This window comes from Carettochelys insculpta, chromosome 6 (genome assembly GCF_033958435.1).
Source record: "Carettochelys insculpta isolate YL-2023 chromosome 6, ASM3395843v1, whole genome shotgun sequence".
Taxonomy (NCBI): domain Eukaryota; kingdom Metazoa; phylum Chordata; order Testudines; family Carettochelyidae; genus Carettochelys; species Carettochelys insculpta.
The window spans coordinates 5,534,417-5,543,860 of NC_134142.1; the positions used below are offsets into that span (position 1 = coordinate 5,534,417).

Genomic DNA, 9,444 nt, shown 5'->3' on the forward strand with positions numbered 1-9,444 from the left:
GGTGCTGTGTAGACATGGTATTTCAGATTAGAGACTCCAGAAGCAGTGGCTTTAGTTCAAAACAGTCTCTATTGTGTGTGGACAGACTATTTTGGAATCAGTTTTACTTACTTTGTGGTTTCCCTGGAGTGTGGATGCAGTGTTCTGGAATATTTTATTTTGGAATAATAACTCCAGGCTAAACTATTCTGGAATAACTCTGTAGTGTAGAAATGCCCTAAGTGACGAGCAGTCCTGTTGTCAAGACTGACATATTTATTTATTAGGTAATGAGCTTTCAGAGGTAAATGCCAGTGGGGGTGTAGCTCAGTGGTAGAGTGTTTGACTGCAGATCAAATAGTCCTTGGCTCAAATCCAAGTGTCCGCTTTAAAAGCCAGTCACTTCGTTGAAAACACTCATCCCACCTTTCTCTAGTTTCTGTAGCATATTGATCCCATTTACCTAACGTGCAAAAGGTCCCTGGCTCTTAATGAGGCAGAAGCAGAAGCTATTGGGAGCTGGACTTGATGACCTTCCAGCCCTATGATTCCAAATAAATGTGTGAGTCTCTAAGGTGCCATAGGACTGCTTGTTACTCGTGAAGATACAGACAAAGCGACCCTTTGGCGTCTGTACAAGTGAGCGCTTACAGAGGGGTGTATTAGCGTGAAGTGTTCCAAACTTTAAAGCGGGGTGGGGAACCATTTTTGGATGTGTGTGTGTGGGGGGGTGGGGGACACTGACCTGTCAAAAAAAAAAAAAAAGCAGTCGAGGGCCATACCCAAGTGAGAAGCAAAAAGCCCCTTACAGCCTCACTGAACTGGCCCCCAACTGGAAAGTCACTGGGGCTCGAAGAATCAGCAGGGACTGGAGTTCCAGTGCTGGCTTGCCTCACTGCTATCTACCCACCCACATATCCACCTACCCACCCACCCACTCTGAGAACGCTTGAAGCATGTTGAGATCCATGGGGATGGACCTTTGGCTGGGCATGGCCTCAAGCCTCCAAATGCAGAACTCAGTGCAGGGCAGAGGCCACAGAAGTGAAGTTCTGTAACATTTGTCGAAGGGACAGGTGGGTTTGGAGAGAAAGGATGGTCTAGTGGTTATGGAGCTAGCCTGGGGCTCTGGAGACCCTGGTCTACTCCAGGCTACTCTGGCAAGTCTCTGGCAACTGAATGTAGAACTCCTGAATTGCAAAATGTAGGGCCTGACCATCACCTCCAACCCAAGCCATGTGTGTTATTAAGAATAGCTCACTGCACCAATCAAAGAACAAGTGTCATCCAGGATGTGGTCTAGACACTATCCCAGGTAAGTAACTGCCTGGACAACTAACTAGGCAGGGGTTGTCCAAGGTTTTGCATGGCACAGCAGGGAGTTCTCACACCAGGACTGTCAACCAAGGGCCTGATCCTAGGAAGACCTCTTGAAGGAGTGGGCCCAATCCTAACATGTGGCTGAGAATAAAAGTTTCTGTTGCATGGCTCAGAGGAAAGTCCGGTGATACCTACAGACTGTTACGTGGGCATAGAGAGGAAAGTTGCGGGAAGAAGAGTCAGCCTATTTTCTCTGACATTTTTTAGACTTCAGCAAAAGTTGTTTTGAAGTGAAAATTGATAAACAAGGTCACCGCATAGCAGCATTTGCAAAGGGCATGGGCAAAAAATAGCTGGTATTTAAAAGGAGTTTCAACCATCTTAATGCAGCTTAAGAAAATCAGCGATGAGATTACATGGAGTGACTGTCCCGCATATAGAAGTCTGGAGATGAAGATAAATGAATTCCACAGAGCTCCCTGTCCACAGAGCTCCTATGAATCACCCACCCTCTTACTGATCTTCATGCTCCACTGCCAAGCCAAGGAATAGGCTGAGGAAAAGTGTAGTTCTGTGGCAAAGGCTGTGACTTCTCTTTGATACTGGCAGGGTGGCAATTATTCAAATGACTCCAGAAAATTAGAATGTCCATCTCTGTATGTGTCTGGGCTCTTGATCCATTTCTAGGGCTGGTGTACACTTTCCGCCTCCTGTCCTGCTCTAACTCTCCCCACTTAATGGCGAGCAAAACAGCCTCCTGGAGTTTTGACTACAGAATGCTTCAGTTAGCTGCATGATTGGCAGAGAGTAAGAGAATTAATGGAAGAAACACCAAGTTTGTGCATGACCTCTTCGAAACAATGGATCATCTTTTTCCGGTAAAGACTCCAAATGGGACAGGCTGAGTGCACATCAGTGACCATGACATTTTGATTGTAAAGAGCATTTGTGTTTGAATAACTAAATAAAGGTGGAAGTGAAAAATTAGGACCACATCCTCACTGGATGCAAACCAGTGTAGGTTCACTGGCTAGATACTGAAGGGAGCTTCTGAATGGGCCCCTTGTTAAAAGGCCAGACTTTTTAGGGACCTTGACATTTCACATGCTGAGCCCTTTTGTGAATTTGGCACAAAGGGATGAGCTGGTTTCAAATCTGGGCCCAAAGGTGCAGGCTTAGTACTGGGCACTGTTTGCAGTCCTAGTTCTATGAGCTATAGCTACCCTGTGAGCCACTAAGTACATTTACTAAATGTGCATGTGTGGTAGAATGTTTTCCTGGCTGTTTAAAGTAACCTGGGTGTGCCATGTAGTGAAACGCTGAAATCACCACTTGTAAACCTTTCATTACAGTTAAACTGGAAGAAGTTATTCAGAAGGGAGTGACTGACTTATACTTTTTTACGGCCAGAAGGGTCATTCTGATCATTCTAGCCAATCTCCTGGTGGAGGGCAGCCAGAGGAGCTCACCTCATCAGGCTGTCTCAAGCCCTCAAATTCTCTTTGAGCTACAAAACAAAAAAACAGTCAAGTAGCACTTTAAAGACTAGCAAAATAGTTTATTAGGAGAGCTTTCGTGGGACAGACCCACTTCTTCAGACCATAGCCAGACCAGGGGTCTGTCCCACGAAAGCTCACCTAATAAACTATTTTGCTAGTCTTTAAAGTGCTACTTGACTGCTTTTTGTTTTGATAGTGTATAGACTAGCACGGCTTCCTCTCTGTTACTATTCTTCAAGCTACACTGTGTCTCCTAAAAAGACAGCTGCTTTGGATGTAAAGACTTCAGTTTGTGCCAATGGTTAAATTACCCTCAATGTTAAAAAACATACAGCCTATTTGTAATCTGAATTTGTCTGGCACTGGCATCTAAACAATAGCTCTTGTTATGACCCTTTCTCCTAAATTAAATAGCTACCTATCATCAGGAACGCATTGTCTGTAAGTACTGATCAAGACACCTCTCTGTGTGGGCTGGTTTTCCTAAGGCTTGGTCTAAGGCATGTTTTCCAGGCAGCAGAACAAATATACGGAGGAACTGTTTCAGCAGTCTCTCTCCTTTGACATTAGTCATTTTCTAAACTCTCCCGAGAAGGCCTGTAGGTAAGTCAGCTTCTCTCCTGGCCTCAGAAGCACATTTCAGGTCTTTTGCATTGCAGGGTGCATAACAGCCACTAAGAAGATTATCTAGGCAGCAAATAACACTCTGCACTTCATAAGAGGTCATTTTCTAAATTACATGACCCACTTGCAAACGTTGCTGTGAAATGGCAGTCTCACTCGATAGTGCTTTTGTAATTCTAGTAGTTACCTTTCTCCACAGACACCCGGACCGAACACGTCTCCAGAACACCCTGATCTCAACCAAGACCCGAGAGCAAGGAATGCTGTAAGAAATCAGATAGCAAAGCTCTTGCTTGTGAGAAGCGTCCAGTTAACAAGCGTGAAGATGAAAGCCCTTTATTTAACACATTCACAGTTGTGCCAGCGTCCCTACCCTGCACAGCCAATGGGCTTCTGTCCTGTTCTGGAGGAACCATTTCCAGAGATGAGGGGGCTGTTGAACCTCCATTCCAGTTCTTTCATTTCCGGCACCCCAGTGTGCTGGGTGCTGTGTACGGAGTCAGTGAGAGACAGCTCACACTCTGAAGAGCCAAGATGGACAAAGGGCTGGAAGAGAAGCAGAAGCACAGATAGGTGAAGTGACTTGGCCAAGGTTGCAGAGAAGATCAGAGGCAGAGCCAGCAACAGAAACCAAATCTCCCTGAATCTCAGTCCATTTCTCCATCTACTAGGCCACTCTGCCTCTCTGGAAGGGAGTTTGGGTGTGGGTTTGGGCTCTGGGCTGGGGCAGGCTGCTGGGGTGTACGAGGAGGCAGGTGGTTGGCACTTACCTCGGGCAGCTCCCAAAGCTATTGGAATACCCCTCTGGCAGCTGCTCCTAGGCGGTGGGAAGGGGTTTTCTGCATGCCACGGCCCACAGGCAGTGCTCCGGCAGCTCCCATTGGCCACAGTTCCCCACCAGTGAGCTCTGTGGAGTGTGGAGGTGGTGTTCAGGGCAGGGACAGCATAAGGTCACTCCCCCACACCTCCCCGGGGCCTCAGGAACACAGCAACCATTTCCAGGAGTGGCTTGCAGTGAGCCGTCGCTCTCCAGAGGTGTTGATGATAACACCAATGGCTGGAGGCCCCTGGGTCCTTTCTGTTCCCACAGGCCTCTAGGCAATTCCCCTTTTGTCTTGCCACCATCTGTAATGCTGCCCCCCAGATGTCATTTGCACACCCAGAGTGGTCTGTGGAGCGCAGGATGGAAAGCATTTAAATAAAAAGCTGCCAGCTTTTTTGACACAGAAAAAAATCAGCTTGTTTTTCCTGAGCTCATTTGCGGGAATGGCTGAACTGATCTGGCTGAACATTTCAAAAAACAAAAACGCAGTCCAGTAGCACTTTAAAGACTAACAAAATAATGTATCAGGTGATGAGCTTCCGTGGGGCAGATCCACTTCTTCAGACCATAGCCATACCAGAACAGACTCAATATTTAAGGCACGGAGAACCACAAACAGTAATCAAGGTTGACAAATCAGAAAAACATTATCAAGGTGAGCAAATCAGAGAATAGAGAGGCGGAAGGGGGAGTCAAGAATTAGATAAAGCCAAGTATACATAAGAGCCCCTATACTGACCTAGAAAATTCCCATCCTGGTTCAAACCATGTGTTAATGTGTTGACTTGGAATATAAAAGAGAGTTCAACAACCTCTATTTCCAACTATTGTGAAAATTCCTCTTCAGTAAGATGCAAACTTTTAGGTCATTAACAGAATGGCCCACTCCATTAAAGTGCTGACTGACAGGTTTGTGGCTCAGGAGTGTTTTTATGTCTGTTTTGTGCCCATTAATTCTTTGTCTAAGAGAGTTTGAAGTCTGTCCAATATACAAAGCATGTGGGCATTGTTGGCACATGACAACATATATGATGTTAGTTGAGGAACACAAGAATTTGCCTGTGAGTCTGTGAATAACCTGGTTAGGTCCAGTGATGGTATCTCCAGAACAGATATGTGGACAAAGCTGGCAACAGGCCTTGTTCCAAGGGAAAGTTCCAGGACCGGTGTTCCTGTGGTATAGACTGTTATTTTGTTAGTCTTTAAAGTGCTACTGGACTACGTTTTTGTTTTGATAGTATATAGACTAGCACGGCTTTCTCTCTGTTACATTTGAAAAAATATTCTGGCCAAGCAACAGGGAGTGGGTGTTACCCAGAAAACAACCCATTTTTTAGTCTCTACGTGGCGAGTGCTAGTTTGGGATATGCTGGTGTCCTGAAATAGCTTCCAGCTTCTATGAAACACACCCATTGTCTCAAAACAGTTTTCTAGCAAATTATGTAGCTTATTTTGAGGTTAGGCTGTCATGTAGACACAGCCTAAGGCGCCACAGGACTGCTTGTTATTTGTGAAGTTAAGGACTAACATGGCTGCCCCTCTAATAATATAGTTGAACTACATCTCCAGCACCTCATCTCTCTTTAGCCGTGTCTACACGTGCCGCCTACTTTGAAGTAGCGGCTCCAACTTCGAAATAGCGCCCGTCACAGCTACACGTGTTGGCCGCTATTTTGAAGTTAACATCAAAGTTAGGTGGCGAGACGTCTAAGTCGCTAAGCCCATGAGGGGATGGGAATAGCGCCCTACTTCGACGTTCAACATCGAAGTAGGGAACGTGTAGTCGTTGCGCATCCCGCAACATCGAAATAGCGGGGTCCTCCATGGCGGCCATCAGCTGAGGGGTTGAGAGACGCTCTGTCCAGCCCCTGAGCTCGATGCTGGCCACGTGGAGCGGCCCCTTAAAGCTCTCCGCCCCCTGCCTTCCTGTGCAGGAAGTTGAGAGAACGTGCAGGCGGCAGCCCAGACATGCGGCCAGCCTGCACGTCCCTCAGCAGCCCCACATACACCCCACTGCTGCAATGGCTGCCCGCCAGCCCCCCAAAAGCCCCCAGGGGACCCCCCCCAAGGGGAGCCAGGGCTCCCAGCCCTGCAGCCAGGCAGGGAAGCGGCAGTGGGGCCCCTCCTGGATGGAGGCCGAGCTTCGGGACCTGCTGGAGCTCTGGAGTGAGGAGGAGGTGCTCCAGGTAATGGGGAGCAAGAGGCGGAATGCGGATGCATTCGCTCAGCTGGCCGAGGGCCTGGTCACCCAGGGTCACCCTGACCACACTCTGGCTCATGTCTGGAGTAAAGTGAGGGAGCTGCGGCAGGGTTACGCCCGGGCCCAGTATGCGGCCGGCCAATCTGGGGCCGCCCCCATCACTTGCCCCTTTTACAGGGAGCTCAGGGACATCCTGGGCCCCCGGCACACCTCCTCCCCTCCGGCCACTCTTGATACCTTGGCCGAGGAGCCCCAGCAGGCCCCGGAGGTGCAGTCTGCCCCGGAGGTAAGCTCCGCACCCCGGGGGCCCCCCCAGGAGCTCACCCCTGGGGCAGCGGAGCAGGAGGAGGAGGAGGGGAAGTCCTCCTCCAGCGACACCGGCCTGAGGATCGTCCTGCCATCCAGGAGCTCCAGCCAGGCGTCCGCCCCCCGGGTGCCCCCGACTGTGGGAGTGGACCATCAGGTATGTACCCCCCCGGTGCACACCCCCGGGGTTGAGGGGCGGGGGTAATAGATATGACCAGGGCCCTCCACATGCCTAGATGACCATGGCCCCAAGGACAGCAGTGGCATGTCCCTCAGAAGAGAGCATCAGCCCCTGCCCCCGCCCCAGCACCACAGTGCCATGCTCCATCCCCGGGGCTGTGGGGAGCGGAACCTCTAGGGTCCCCTGGGGGGAGGGGGTGGGACACCCAGCAGCAGCAGCAGCAGCAGCAGCAGCATGTGATGGAGTGGGGGGAGTGCAAATGCGAGACTCAGGCTAGATATAAGAAACAAGCTGAATAGCTCCCAGTGGCTAAGGATGATCCTAGGGCTACAACTGGCAGGTAACACCTCTGCCCTGAACAAAGAGGAGGGAGGAGACGAGCTGGGTTTGAATCGGGGGCGGCAGTTAGAGGCTAGGGAAAGGGAGAGCTAGAAGGCAGCCAGCCTGAGGAGGGGGAAAGCTACACCCCAGAGGGGCACCCCTCGGGGTCTTCTCCCCAGGACGGGTTGGAAGGACTGTCTCTGACTGCTGTACTGTCGCTTCTGTGAGAAACTGGGCATCTGTTGCCTAATAAACCTCCTGTTGTACTACTGAGTGAGAGTCACTCCTGCCAGCGGACGGGGTGTAGTGCAGGGGGACCCCTGAACCCCATCACAGCAGCATCTCCCGGGGATGGGGATGGGGAACCTGCAGCAGAGGGGTGGGGGGACAAGGGCCACGGCTCGGGGCCCACACTAACGCCTGTCTCCACTCTTCTTTTCCACCCCCCCCGTGTTCCATAGCTGCACCATCAGAAGGACCGGAGAGCGCTGGCGAGGTGTCCGTGGTCCTGGACAGCCCCCTGGGGCCATCACTTCAGGCCAGCCCCTTGGTGGAGGACCGACCAGCCCCACAGCGGGGAAGACAGCGGATGCAGCACCACCACCCGATGGTGATGGACCCCCCAGCTGCTGGCCCTCCACCGTTGGCAGCTGGACGTCACCGAGCAGCAGCTGTGGGTGGAGGAGCGCCACCGCCAGCTGCAGGAGCGGGCACTGGCCTGGCGCCAGGAGGCATGGGGGAGCCTTCATGCGGACCTTCGATCGTATCGCCGACTACCTGGCCCCCCATGCCGTGCCAGCCGCCGCTGCGCCCGCCCTGCCTGCTCCAGCTGCTGCGCCGTCCGCCGTCGCACCTCTACCTGCCACCGAGGGCCCTTCCGCCGAGGGGGACCTGGGGCCAGCTGACACCCGCCGGCCGTATCTCCTGGTCCGCCCGGCCCGCAGCCAGCCCCGGCCAGGGCGGAGGCCGAGGTGGGGATGCCAGCCACCCATACCCAGCGCTGGACATTAGGGGGTGTGGGGCCCAGGACATGGCTCCCCCTCCCCCTTTGCATATATCCCCCTCACCTATGTTTTGTAAATAGTTTGTATTAGACCCCTGTTCTGTTATGTTATGATGATACCTGCCCCCCCCATGTAAATAGTTCTCCCCTTCCTTGTCTTCCCCTTTTTTTTCCTTTCATCTTATAATACGTATATATATATAATATTTATTTTGGTTGTACATAGTTATGAGAAGAAAAGTTCAAGATACATATTCTGGTTTCATGACAAACGTCTGTTTTTATTTACAAGAAAGGTGGGCGGGGGTGTGCTCTTGGGTGCTCTGAGGTGTGGGTGTAGGGGCAGGGAGTGTTGTGGAGGATGGGGGGGCAGTGAGGGGGGCCTGCCAGCGTTCGCCCCGTGGCCTCATCGAACTGGGCCCGCAGGGCCTCCTGGACCCGGGTCCCTTTGGGTTCCACCTGGCGACTGGGGGCAGCGGGTGGCTGCACATCGGCCCTGCCGGCCTCCACAGCCCAGCCCTGAAAGAAGGCCTCCCCCTTGCTCTCCACGAGGTTGTGGAGGGCGCTGCATGCACCCACAATCTAGGGGATGTTGGTGGGGCCCGCATCAAGGCGGGTGAGGAGACACCTCCAGCGCCCTTTGAGGTGGCCAAATGTGCGCTCCACCACCTGGCGTGCATGGTTCAGGCGCAGGTTGAAGCGCTCCTGGCTAGCTGACAGATGGCCCGTGTAAGGGTGCATGAGCCAGGGCCGGAGGGGGTATGCCGCATCTGCGATGACGCAGAGGGGCATGGTGGTATCCCCCACAGGGATCTCCCGCTGGGGGATATAGGTCCCCGCCTCCAGCCGGCAGCACAGGCCCAAGTTCCGGAATACCTGGGCATCGTGGGTGCTGTCAGGCCAGCCCACATAAATGTCCTGGAAATGGCCCCGGCTGTCCACCAAGGCCTGGAAGACCACTGAGTGGTAGCCCTTCCTGTTTAAGTAGCATCCTCCACTGTGCTCCGGGGCGCGGATGGGGATGTGAGTCCCATCCAGAGCCCCGAAGCAACTGGGGAAGCCCAGGGTGGCAAAGCCCGTGATGGTGGCATCCGGGTTCCCAAGCCTCATGAGCCTGTGGAGGAGCAGGGCATTGATGGCGCGGACGACCTGCAGGGGAAGCACATGGGAGAGCACCAATGAGGGGTG

General features: G+C 52.4%; 1 non-coding gene across 1 annotated transcript; it reads left to right on the forward strand.

Moving 5' to 3' along the window:
• The first annotated feature begins 295 nt into the window (after window positions 1-295).
• Window positions 296-367, forward strand: TRNAC-GCA (transfer RNA cysteine (anticodon GCA)). Its single transcript has one exon. It is a non-coding gene; the product is annotated as a tRNA-Cys (tRNA).
• The last annotated feature ends 9,077 nt before the right edge of the window (window positions 368-9,444 follow it).